Raw genomic sequence first — 12,127 nt, forward strand, 5'->3', positions numbered from 1 at the left:
CCAGGTACTGTAGCACAGAGGTCACTGTGGGGAATTGCTGGTGATAGACCTCAGCAACTAAAGTTACAGCCATGCTGGAGGCTGCTCCTAGGAAGCACAGTCCACCACCAACCCCTCCTCAGGCTATTCTGTCTCCTCTACCTGTAGCTTCCAAAATAGCCATAGCCCCTTCCTCACTGTACTCTTGTCCCCCTCCCCCAAATGCAGGCTATCCTGGTGACCTTGTCTGCTCTTCCTGTAGCTGCCAGCATAGCCCTCTCCTCACTGTACTCCTGCTGCCTCTGATCCCATGCTCTGCACCCTGTCCCCGCTGTGTCTCCTGAGTGTGCCGGGCTGAAGGTCACCTATATATCACTATACTATTATTGTATGTCATCTTACCATTTTTTTCATGAACACTCGCCTCCCAGTAGCAGTACCAATGTGTGCAGCGGTTCCTCCCTCCTTCCGCCCGCTGCTGCCAGTCCCGACTCTGAATATCCTGCCACTATTCACCTCCTCCACTCCCACTTTTCCCGGATCTCTCAGACATCAAAGCAGCCACACGTAGTATATACTGCCTAAGAGGAGCTGCGTGCTGCCAATGCAGCTCCCCTACAGGCATTCAAACAAATAATAATCAGTGAGTAGCGCTGATGGATCAGCACCCAGGGGGAGTTTCTAGGTATTCATAAACCCTCCCTGTGTGCACGTATGAGTTGCCTACCATAATCAATTAATCAATCAATCAATCTTATTTTAATTATTTTTCTTGTCCTTTAGCCACTAGGCCTCATCTCACTGTTGAGAAAGAAGTTAATAGAGGCGCTCATAGCAACCAGCACTTCATACAGAACGTAGCCGGCGTGTGAGCTCCATGCGGCAATTGCAGCCAGATACATCATCCTCTCCTACGCTGACCACGTCCAGGGAGTCTCGGAAGAGGTGCATACACAGCCGGATTTGTGTGGCGGCTTTCATTCATTCAGCCGCATATTTGTTCTCTCCACAAACCCTTGCAGCACTAATTGGGTGAAGCACCCCCAGGGGTATTGAGTTCACAACAGTGTGGTTTCGAACATACACACACCAACGCAACGAACCCTCCAGCTCTATACAATATTGGGCCAGCTCTGGACTCACCCGGGGACGCTCGGGTGCATCAGCCCAAAGGGAGAGGTAATCTTTTGCTTACTTGTTATATATATGCCGGCTACTAATTCTGAAATCAGTTCTAACATCACAGAGCCTACTGTGGCTATACGTTCAGTAACTGTGTCTTATTCATGAACTCTATTCACAGCAGTTTTGGCAACAGTGTTCCCTAAGGAGTATAACAGATTGATACATTTGAACTTTTTATTAGCTACAGTATTTCTGTGAGTTGTTTGATATAGCTTTCACTGCAACAGTTTATACCATTTATATGATTTTTATGTGCATATTTGTGGCAAATCAGTGAGATAGGAATTATATATTAATTACCTATGAATGTTTTAAATAAGTGGCATTTTACCAAATCATTGTGATCATTAAATATTTATTTTACAAATCTACTCGTTTCTTTGGTTGTAGTAGAACCCAGGAAATTATGGTGTTTAAATGCTATGAGCGCCTCTATTAACTTCTTTCTCTGGTTCATGTAGGTAGGAGCACCACACAACTCCTTATAGAGGCGAACGTGGTTTTTTATATAATTAATTCCAGGTTTGTGTCATTAAGATCGGCCCAATGAATAATTGTTAGACCCAGACGCAGCAATTTTTTCTGTTGTTCTCATCTCACTGTTACTTACTGTAGCTTACTCAGCCAGCTAGCTCGGTACAGCCTTTTGGCCTAAACTGGATGAACACAATGGGCCTAATTCTGAGTTGATCACAGCAGCAAATTTGTTAGCAGTTGGGCAAAACCATGGCCCTCATTCCGAGTTGGTCGGTCGCAAGGCGAATTTAGCAGAGTTGCTCACGCTAAGCCGCCGCCTACTGGGAGTGAATCTTAGCTTCTTAAAATTGCGACCGATGTATTCGCAATATTGCTATTACAAACTACTTCGCAGTTTCAGAGTAGCTCCAGACTTACTCTGCCTGTGCGATCAGTTCAGTGCTTGTCGTTCCTGGTTGACGTCACAAACACACCCAGCGTTCGCCCAGGCACTCCCACCGTTTCTCCAGCCACTCCTGCGTTTTTTCCAGAAACGGTAGCGTTTTCAGCCACACGCCCCTAAAACGCCGTGTTTCCGCCCAGTAACACCCATTTCCTGTCAATCACATTACGATCGCCGGAGCGAAGAAAAAGCCGTGAGTAAAAATACTTTCTTCATAGTAAAGTTACTTGGCGCAGTCGCAGTGCGAACTTTGCGCATGCGTACTAAGCGGATTTTCACTGCGATGCGATGAAAAAGAACGAGCGAACAACTCGGAATGAGGGCCCATATGCACTGCAGGGGAGACAGATATAACATGTGCAGAGAGAGTTAGATTTGGGTGGGGTGTATTCAAACTGAAATCTAAATTGCAGTGTAAAAATAAAGCAAACAGTATTTACCCTGCACAGAAACAAAATAACCCACCCAAATCTAACTCTCTCTGCAAATGTTTATATCAGCCCTCCCCTGCAGTGCACATGGTTTTGCCCAACTGCTAACAAACTTGCTGCTGCGATCAACTCAGAATTACCCCCAATATTATGAGAGGTTGTCCAAACTGACTGGAAATTAGTGGAAATTAATGTTATTAAGGTCAATATTACTCTAGGAACAAAAGAAGCCAAAATTATGCGATTTTAGGTTTTTTTGTGCAAATTTTTGAAAAAATTTCAAAACCAGACATAACATTTTCACAAAACCAGAAGGTAAATTAGAACCAAAACCAGCAAAAATGGTCAGACACACATCTATACTGTAGTTTAATAATTTTTCTGCTTGTTGCTGCTCCTTGTTTAGAACCAGAATTGTGTTTTGTTTTGGCCTTCATCTGTCCCAATTCTGCTGAATTTGTGTCTCACAATGTGATACCTATTACGGCCAGGGTGGGCTGAGATAGGGGGCAGGATGGGACCTGCACTCTTGGACAGGTATCCAATGTGTCTGATCTGTGGGCTGATAAGAGGGGGAGCAGATGCTGGTGACAAGGCTACAAGCAATTTGCTCTTCCAATCTACAGCATTGGAGACAGATCAGAGCCGCAGCTGGACCGATCGCCGAGTTTGACTGGTCTCAGTCTTGCAGCAATGCAGCTCTACCTATTATCTAGTACTAACACTAGGGACTTGGCTAGTTCTGCCCCCTCCTCCACACTTTGTGACGTGTGTTAATATTTTGCATTAATGATAACAACGCCATAGGGGGTAATTCAGAGTTAATCGCAGCAGCAAATTTGTTAGCAGTTGGGCAAAACCATGTGCACTGCAGATGTGGCAGATATAACATTTGCACAGAGAGTTAGATTTGGGTGGGTTATTTTGTTTCTGTGCAGGGTAAAAACTGGCTGCTTTATTGTTACACTGCAATTTAGATTTCAGTTTGAACACACCCCACCCAAATCTAACTCTCTCTGCACATGCAGTGCACATAGGCCCTCATTCCGAGTTGATCGCACCAAGCAACTTTTTGCTGCTGGTGCGATCAACTAGTCTCCGCCTATGGGGGAGTGTATTTTAGCATAGCAGGGCTGCGATCGCTTGTGCAGCCCTGCTATGCTAAAAAAGTATCCTGCAAAACAGCACCAGCCCTGGACATACTTACCCTGTGCGACGGATTCAGCAATGATGGGTTCGGCTTTGACATCAGACATCCGGCCTCCGTTCGCCTGGATATGCCTGCGTTTTTCTTTCCACTCCCCGAAAATGGTCTCCAATGGTCAGTTCACGCCTCGGAATGCCTTCCTGCAGTCAATCTTCTTGCGACTGCCGCTGCGACCACTTTTTCCACTGTCAGCATCGTTGCCCGGCGACGGCTGTCGTCAGGCAATGACGCGCGTGCGTATTACGGCCCCCGCACGTGCCCAGTAGTGACCCGGTCGCAGCTGTGCGAACGAAAGCACACTGCGACCGGGTCGGAATGACCCCCATGGTTTTGCCCAACTGCTAACAAATTTGCTGCTGCGATCAACTATTAGGCCCATAGTCTGTGCATTGCAGACTGAGATGCAGTAGAGCTCCTCCTGCCTGCCACTGAATGAGGGATAGGAGAATGCCTTCCATAAAATGCCCACTACATGTTAATTACTTGCTAATAAATCTTCACTGTGAAAGTAATTATATATGAAATGCTGTCTGTGTGCATTACAGCAGTGATATATGCGCAGTTTGCAAAACCATAAGCATAGCATACAACTCTGATTCAGACCAATTGTGAATGAAAGAAGAATGGCCTTACCTGGAATTCCTGCCATTCGGACATTGGCCCTCATTCCGAGTTGATCGGTCGCAAGGCGAATTTAGCAGAGTTACACACGCTAAGCCGCCGCCTACTGGGAGTGAATCTTAGCTTCTTAAAATTGCGACCGATGTATTCGCAATATTGCGATTACTAACTACTTAGCAGTTTCAGAGTAGCTTCAGACTTACTCTGCCTGTGCGATCAGTTCAGTGCTTGTCGTTCCTGGTTGACGTCACAAACACACCCAGCGTTCGCCCAGACACTCCTCCGTTTCTCCGGCCACTCCTGCGTTTTTTCCGGAAACGGTAGCGTTTTCAGCCACACGCCCCTGAAACGCCGTGTTTCCGCCCAGTAACACCCATTTCCTGTCAATCACATTACGATCGCCGGAGCGATGAAAAAGCCGTGAGTAAAATTACTTTCTACATAGCAAAGTTACTTGGCGCAGTCGCAGTGCGAACATTGCGCATGCGTACTAAGCGGATTTTCATTGCGATGCGATGAAAAATACCGAGCGAACAACTCGGAATGAGGGCCATTATTTTGTTATGGTTCAGATAATCTGATTCGATTTTGTCAATTGGTAAGAGGCCAATTTAGTTGTACAGTAACTGTTATCTGTCCTGCACAATAAGACCTTATAATGTTAATCTGCCATTAACTAATAATGCACCATTGTCCAATATACAGTAACAACCAGTAAATGTCCTGTAGAATTTACCACTAAATTTCCAACTGTTTTGGAAAGATAAGCGTTAATGAGAATCCTGACCCAGGAATGACAGCAACAAATGCTTATAATAAATTATTTACTCTGAATAAAATGAAGCTTTTAATCCATCTTACATTCAAGCAGTAGCAGCATTTCTTCTAGAGATTGCGAGTATTACTATATGTAGTAGTGTGAAAATTGTGCATACCATGTGGTATATCTACTAAGATACTGATTTCATTCGAAGCTATTCCAGTTGGGGTTTTTTTTTCTAAGTGGCATCTCGGTAATTTACTAAACATTAAACTCGCAGTGTTTGGGGCATTCGTATTTTTTTTCACGCCCGTCAACACAAATACTAGAGATGAGCGGGTTCGGTTCTCAGAGAACCGAACCCTACCGGACTTCACGCTCCGAGCCCGTCCCCGAGTCAGGCTCGGGTTTTCCCGCCTGACTCGGAAACCAGAATGAAGCAAAACGTCATCATCCCGCTGTCGGATTCACGTGGGATTTGGATTCCATATAAGAAGTCGCGCGTCCCTGCCATTTTCACTCCGACATTGGAGCGTGTGCAGAGAGGACATGTCTCCGTTCTTTCAGTGTCCTCAGTGTCCGTGTCTTGTGCTGCATCAGTCCAGTCACAGTGGTTGTGTCCTCTTGCTGCCATATGTTCATTGCTGCTGTATAGGGTGCTGTGTTGTGCTGCATCAGTTCAGTGGTGGTGTATTGTGCTGCCAGGGCCGGCTCTACCATTAGGCAGCTTTAGGCGTCTGCCTAGGGGCGCCAGCACCTGGAGGGCGCCACTGAATTCATTTCATCTAGCAAAAAACTGAAAGATGTCTCTGTATGCGGCCTCCTCTTTTTACACTGTGCTACCTGCTGCTGCAGGTCTAACCAGGTGCAGCCACCACTATCAGGCTATACCACATAGTGCCTCAGCGCTTTCTCTGTGCCGACACGTGTAACATCAAGTCATGTGAAGGCACATAGGAGGGGGATGTAACTATGGCTCCCGAGAGGCGCCCCCATGGCGGCTCCTCATAGCCATAATGCACCTCCTGCAGGAAGGTTGCAGGTTAGGGGGCACCAGGTTGATGCTTTGCCTAGGGTGCAGAGAGACCTTGCACCGGCCCTGTGTGCTGCATCAGTCCAGTCACAGTGGTGGTGTCCTCTGCTGCCAAATGTCCAGTGCTGCTGTATAGGGTGCTGTGTTGTGCTGCATCAGTTCAGTGGTGGTGTATTGTGTTGCATCAATCCAGTCAGTAGCGGATCTTGCTACGGGCACACAGGATTTTTGCCCAGGGCACCGCCTTCCGGAGGGCGCCGGCACCATCTGTAGGGCACCGCACCATGGCAAGACCCGCTACCGTTTGTCAGTGCCCCCCGGTGCTGTGCCTCGCTGTGAAGGAAACTAGATGGGTAGACGCTACTCATCTAGGTTCCCTTCATGTAGACGACCTTTACTGTGCGGTGCGCGATGATGTCATCCTGCACCGCACAGCATTGTGGGACTGGCACATAGATGCTAGGGGTCATAATTGACCTCTAGTGTCTATGTTGTACTATGGGAGAGACATCATGACGTCTCTCCCATAGATCCGAGGAGAGGAGCTGCGCGGCGGATGTCAGCAGTGGTCGAGAATCAGGAGCGTGGATAGTAAGTATTCATTATTTTTATTTTTGTATTTTTTTTTTAAGCGGCGCTATTCTACAGGGAGCACAAATAGGGGCTCAACTCTACAGGGGGCACAAATGGGTGCACAGCTCTACAGGGGGCACAAATGGGGGCACAACTCTACAGGGGGCGTAACTGACTATGCCCCTGTATGAAGCCACGCCCCTATTTTTGCCCGGGCGCCACAAGGGCTAGAACCGGCCCTGAGTCCAGTTACAGTGGTGGTGTCCTCTGCTGCCATATGTCCAGTGCTGCTGTATAGGGTGCGGTGTTGTGCTGCATCAGTTCAGTGGTGTATTGTGCTGCATCTGTCCAGTGGTAGTGTCCTGTGCATCAGCCATCAGTCATTCCAGTGACCACACACAGTGGTATACTCTGCTGCCATATGTCCAGTGCTGCTGTATAAAAATAACAAGTCCCTTACAGTGTTGCTGTGTTGTCCTGCATCAGACCAGTGGTAGTGTCCTGTGCATCAGCCATCAGTAATTCCAGTGACCAGACACAGTGGTATACTCTGCTGCCATATGTCCAGTGCTGCTGTATAATAATAACAAGTCCTTTACAGTGTTGCTGTGTTGTCCTGCATCAGACCAGTGGTAGTGTCCTGTGCATCAGCCATCAGTCATTCCAATGACCAGTCACAGTGGTATACTCTGCTGCCATATGTCCAGTGCTGCTGTATAATAATAACAAGTCCCTTACAGTGTTGCTGTGTTGTCCTGCATCAGACCAGTGGTAGTGTCCTGTGCATCAGTCATTCCAGTGACCAGTCACAGTGGTATAATCTGCTGCCTATGTCCAGTGCTGCTGTATAATAAAACAAGTCCCTTACAGTGTTGCTGTGTTGTCCTGCATCAGACCAGTGGTAGTGTCCTGTGCATCAGCCATCAGTCATTCCAGTGACCAGTCACAGTGGTATCCTCTGCTGCCATATGTCCAGTGCTCCTGTGCCGCATATTGTGTTTTATAACTCCAGAAAAATAATGGAGAACAAAAATTTGGAGGATAAAATAGGGAAAGATTAAGAACCAGGGCCGTAACTAGGTGTGTGCGGAAGGGGCACCGCACATAGCGCTGCAAGATATGGGGCGCTGTTGGTAGCACTTGTAAATTATCTATTTTAAATCCTTTTCACTTGCAGCTTTCTCCCTTTGTGAAACCCAGCATCTCCTGTCCGCCCCTGTCTCCTACCCTGACCCATTCTGTCTCTAATACCAATACAACATTCATGAACTCAACTTGAGATTTCTTTGTTAGTCAGTCACACTGTCCTTTATTACATTTCAAGATGCTGACATACCCGGGATTCAAACCCATTGCCTGTGGCATTGCAGTCAGACAATCTATTAATTGAGCTGTTGGCCCTGGCATAGAAAGCTAGAGAATTTTAAGCTAGAGAATTCTAACTATTTGAAGCTTACCTTGTACTTTGTGAAAAATATTCAGCATTGCAGCTGAGCAGATCTATGTAGTGTGTGGCAGCAAGAGATTGGATGTGTAGCTGTACACTACATAGATCTACTCAATTGCAATGCTGATTATTTTTTTATACAAAGCACCAGTAGCTTCATATAGTGTCATAGTTTTAATGTAGGATCAAATAGCTCAGTGAGTAGGGTGTGTGATTACAATTCAACAGGTTATAGGTTTAAATCCTGGGTATGGCAGTATATTCAATACTGCCATACCCAGGATTTAATAAAGAGTATTGTAACTGAAAAACAACAAGCTCTCAAGTTAAGTGCATGAATGTGGTATAAAGAGGATTCTTGTTAAATGTGTGTGTAATATATACTGTATATATAATGTGGGAATGGACATCATAACATGGGCTTTCTCTTTGTATCAATCTTGTCAAGCCCCTTCCCCATGAGGCATGTACCTTATGCCCCTATTGGAAAAATGATGGGGGGGGGCAACTCTCTCTATGGCACAAGGCACCAAAAAGTCTAGTTACGGCTCTGGGCGCTACTGTGCGGTGTAATTTGAATAATGGTAACTACTGTGCAGCGGGCTGTAAATTGGTATTATTTTGTGGCCACGCCCCTTCCCCATGAAGCCACGCTCCTATATTTTGCCTTATTCAAAATATGAATGGGGGGGTGGGCGCCGATGATATTCCTTGCACACAGTGCTAAAATGTCTAGTTACGGCACTGTCAAGAACCACTTCCTCCTAGTGCTGAAGCTGCTGCCACTAGCCATGACATAGACGATGAAATGCCATCAAAGTCGTCTGCCAAGGCCGATGCCCAATATAATAATAGAGAGCATGTAAAATCCAAAATGCCAGAGTTCAGTAAAAAGACCCCCAAATTTTTTTTTAATGGTCTGAGGAGAAATGTAAACTTGCCAGTATGCCATTTACGACATGGAGTGGCAAGGAACGGTTAAGGCCCAGGCCTATGTTCATGACTAGTGGTTCAGTTTCACATGACGATGGAAGCTCTCATCCTCCCACTAGAAAAATTAAAAGAGTTAAGCAGGAAAAAGCACAGCAAAGAACTGTGCATTCTGAGATGGTATCACAACTCCCCAAGGAGAGACCAAGTGTGTCGGCGGTTGCGATGCCTGACCTTACCAACACTGGACAGGAAGAGGTGGCTCCTTCCACCATTTGCACACCCCCTGCAAGTGCTGGAAGGAGCACCCACAGTCCAGTTTCTGATATTCAAATGAAGATGTCACTGTTGAAGTACACCAGGATGAGGATATGGGTGTTGCTGGCGCTGAGGAGGAAGTTGACGAAGAGGATTCTGATGGTAATGTGTTTTGTTTAAATGAGGAACCGGGGGAGACACCTGTTGTCTGTGGGATGAAGAAGCCCATTGTGATGCCAGAGCAAAACACCAAAAAAGCCACCTCTTCGGTGTGGAATTATTTCTCCACAAATCCGGACAACAGGTGTCAAGCCGTGTGTTGCCTCTGTCAATCTGTAATAAGTAGGGGTAAGGATGTTAACCACCTAGGAACATCCTCCCTTATATGTCACCTGCAGCGCATTCATCATAAGTCAGCGTCAAGTTGTGAAACTTTGGGTAAGAGCGTAAGCAGTCCACTGACACCTAAATCCCTTCTTCCTCTTGTACCGAAGCTCCTGCAAGCCACACCACCAACTCCCTCAATGTCAACTTCCTCCTCAACCATGATCGTCAGTAGTCCTACAGGCCCTGGCAAGACTGACGAGTCCTCTCCTAACCGGGATTCCTCAAGAGGATCCTTGAGTGGAACGCCTACTGCTGCTGTTGCTGTCGCCGCTGCTGTTTTTGCTGCTGGGAGTTGATCGTCATCCCAGAGGGGAAGTCGGAAGACCACTTGTACTGCTTCAACTAAGCAATTGACTGTCCAACAGTCGTTTGTGAGGAAGATGAAATATGACAGCAGTCATCCTGTTGCAAAGCGGATAACTGAGGCCTTGACATTTATGTTGGTGTTAGACGTGCATCCGGTTTCCGCCCTCAGTGCAATGGCATTTAGGCAATTGATGGAGGTATTGTGTCCCCAATACCAAATCCCATCTAGGTTACACTTCAGTAGGCAAGCGATACCGAGAATGTACAGATACGTCAGAAAAAGTGTCGCCAGTGTCATAAAAAATGCGGTTGTATCCAGTGTCCACTTAACCACGGACATGTGGACAAGTGGAACAGGGCAGACTAAGGACTATATTACTGTGACAGCCCACTGGGTAGCTGTATTGCCTCCTGCAGCAACATCAGCAGCAGCAGCACCAGTAGCAGCATCTCACAAATCCAAACTTGTTTCTAGGCAGGCTACGCTGTGTATCACCACTTTCTGTAAGATGCACACCACTGACAACATCTTACAGAAACTAAGGAATATCATCGCGCATTGGCTTACCCCACTTAGACTCTACTGGGGATTTGTAATATCGGACAATGCCAGCAATATTGTGCGTGCATTACAACTGGGCAAATTCCAGCATGTCCCATGTTTTGCACATACAATTAATTTGGTGGTGCAGAATTTTTTGAAAAATGACAGGGGCATGCAGGAGATGCTGTCGGTGGCCCGAAAAATTGCTGGCCACTTTCGACATTCTGCAACTGCGTGCCGAAGACTGGAGGACCAGCAAACACTCTTGAACCTGTCCTGCCATCAACTGCAGCAAGAGATGGTAACGAGGTGGAATTCAATACTCTATATGCTTCAGAGGATGGAGGAGCAGCAAAAGGCCATTAAAGCCTATATATCCATCTATGATATAGGCAAAGGAGGTGGAATGCACCTGACTCAAGCGCAGTGGAGAATGATTTCCGTCTTGTGCAAGGTTCTGCAACCCTTTGAACTTGCCACACGTGAAGTCAGTTCAGACACTCCCCTCATCAGGCTTTTGCAGAAGCAGCTGGAGAAATTGAAGGAGGAGTTAAGACGGAGTGATTCCGCTAAGTATGTGGGACTTGTGGATGGAGCCCTTCATCCGCTTTGCCAGGAATCAAGGGTGGTCAATCTGTTGAAATCAGAGCACTACATGTTGGCCACTGTGCTCGATCCTAGGTTTAAAGCCTACATTGTATCTCTCTTTCCGGCAGACACAAGTGTGCAGAGGTGCAAAGACCTGCTGGTGAGTAAATTGTCAACTGAAGCGGAATGTGACCTGTCAACAGCTCCTCCTTCAATTTCTCCCGCAACTGGGGCTGCAAAGAAAAGAATATGATTTCCTAGCCCACCCGCTGGCGGTGATGCAGGGCAGTCAGGAGCCAAAGCTGACATCTGGTCCGGACTAAAGGACCTGCCAATGATTACTGACATGTCCACTGTCACTGTATACGATTCTGTCACCATTGAAAGAATGATGGAGGATTATATGAGTGACAGCATCCAAGTAGGCATGTCAGACAGTCCGTACGTATACTGGGGGTAATTCCAAGTTGATCGCAGCAGGACATTTTTTAGCAGTTGGGCAAAATCATGTGCACTGCAGGGGGGGGGCAGATATAACATGTGCAGAGTGAGTAAGATTTGGGTGGGTTATTTTGTTTCTGTGCAGGGTAAATACTGGATGCTTTATTTTTACACTGCAATTTAGATTGCAGATTGAACTCACCACACCCAAATCTAACTCTCTCTGCACATGTTATATCTGCCTCCCCTGCAGTGCACATGGTTTTGCCCAATTGCTAACAAAATTCCTGCTGCGATCAACTTGGAATTACCCCCACTGGCAGAAAAAGAGGCAATTTGGATGCCTTGCACTAACTTGCTTTATTTTACCTAAGTTGCCCCCCTCCAGTGTGTACTCAGAAAAAGTGTTTAGTGCAGCCGGTAACCTTGTCAGCGATCGGCGTAGGAGGTTACTTCCACAAAATGTGGAGAAGAGGATGTTCATCAAAATGAATTATAAATTCCTCCGAGAAGACCTT

At 46.5% G+C, this 12,127-nt stretch overlaps 1 long non-coding RNA gene across 1 annotated transcript in view; it reads left to right on the forward strand.

Moving 5' to 3' along the window:
• Positions 1-522: 522 nt before the first annotated feature.
• The window catches only part of LOC134943546 (uncharacterized), an 81,868-nt gene continuing 70,263 nt past the window's right edge, over positions 523-12,127 (forward strand). Inside the window, exons 1-2 of the long non-coding RNA XR_010181602.1 lie at positions 523-664; positions 763-1,158. This is a non-coding gene — a long non-coding RNA (uncharacterized LOC134943546). The remainder of the gene's footprint in view (positions 665-762; positions 1,159-12,127) is intronic.

This window comes from Pseudophryne corroboree, chromosome 7 (genome assembly GCF_028390025.1).
Source record: "Pseudophryne corroboree isolate aPseCor3 chromosome 7, aPseCor3.hap2, whole genome shotgun sequence".
Taxonomy (NCBI): Eukaryota; Metazoa; Chordata; class Amphibia; order Anura; family Myobatrachidae; genus Pseudophryne; species Pseudophryne corroboree.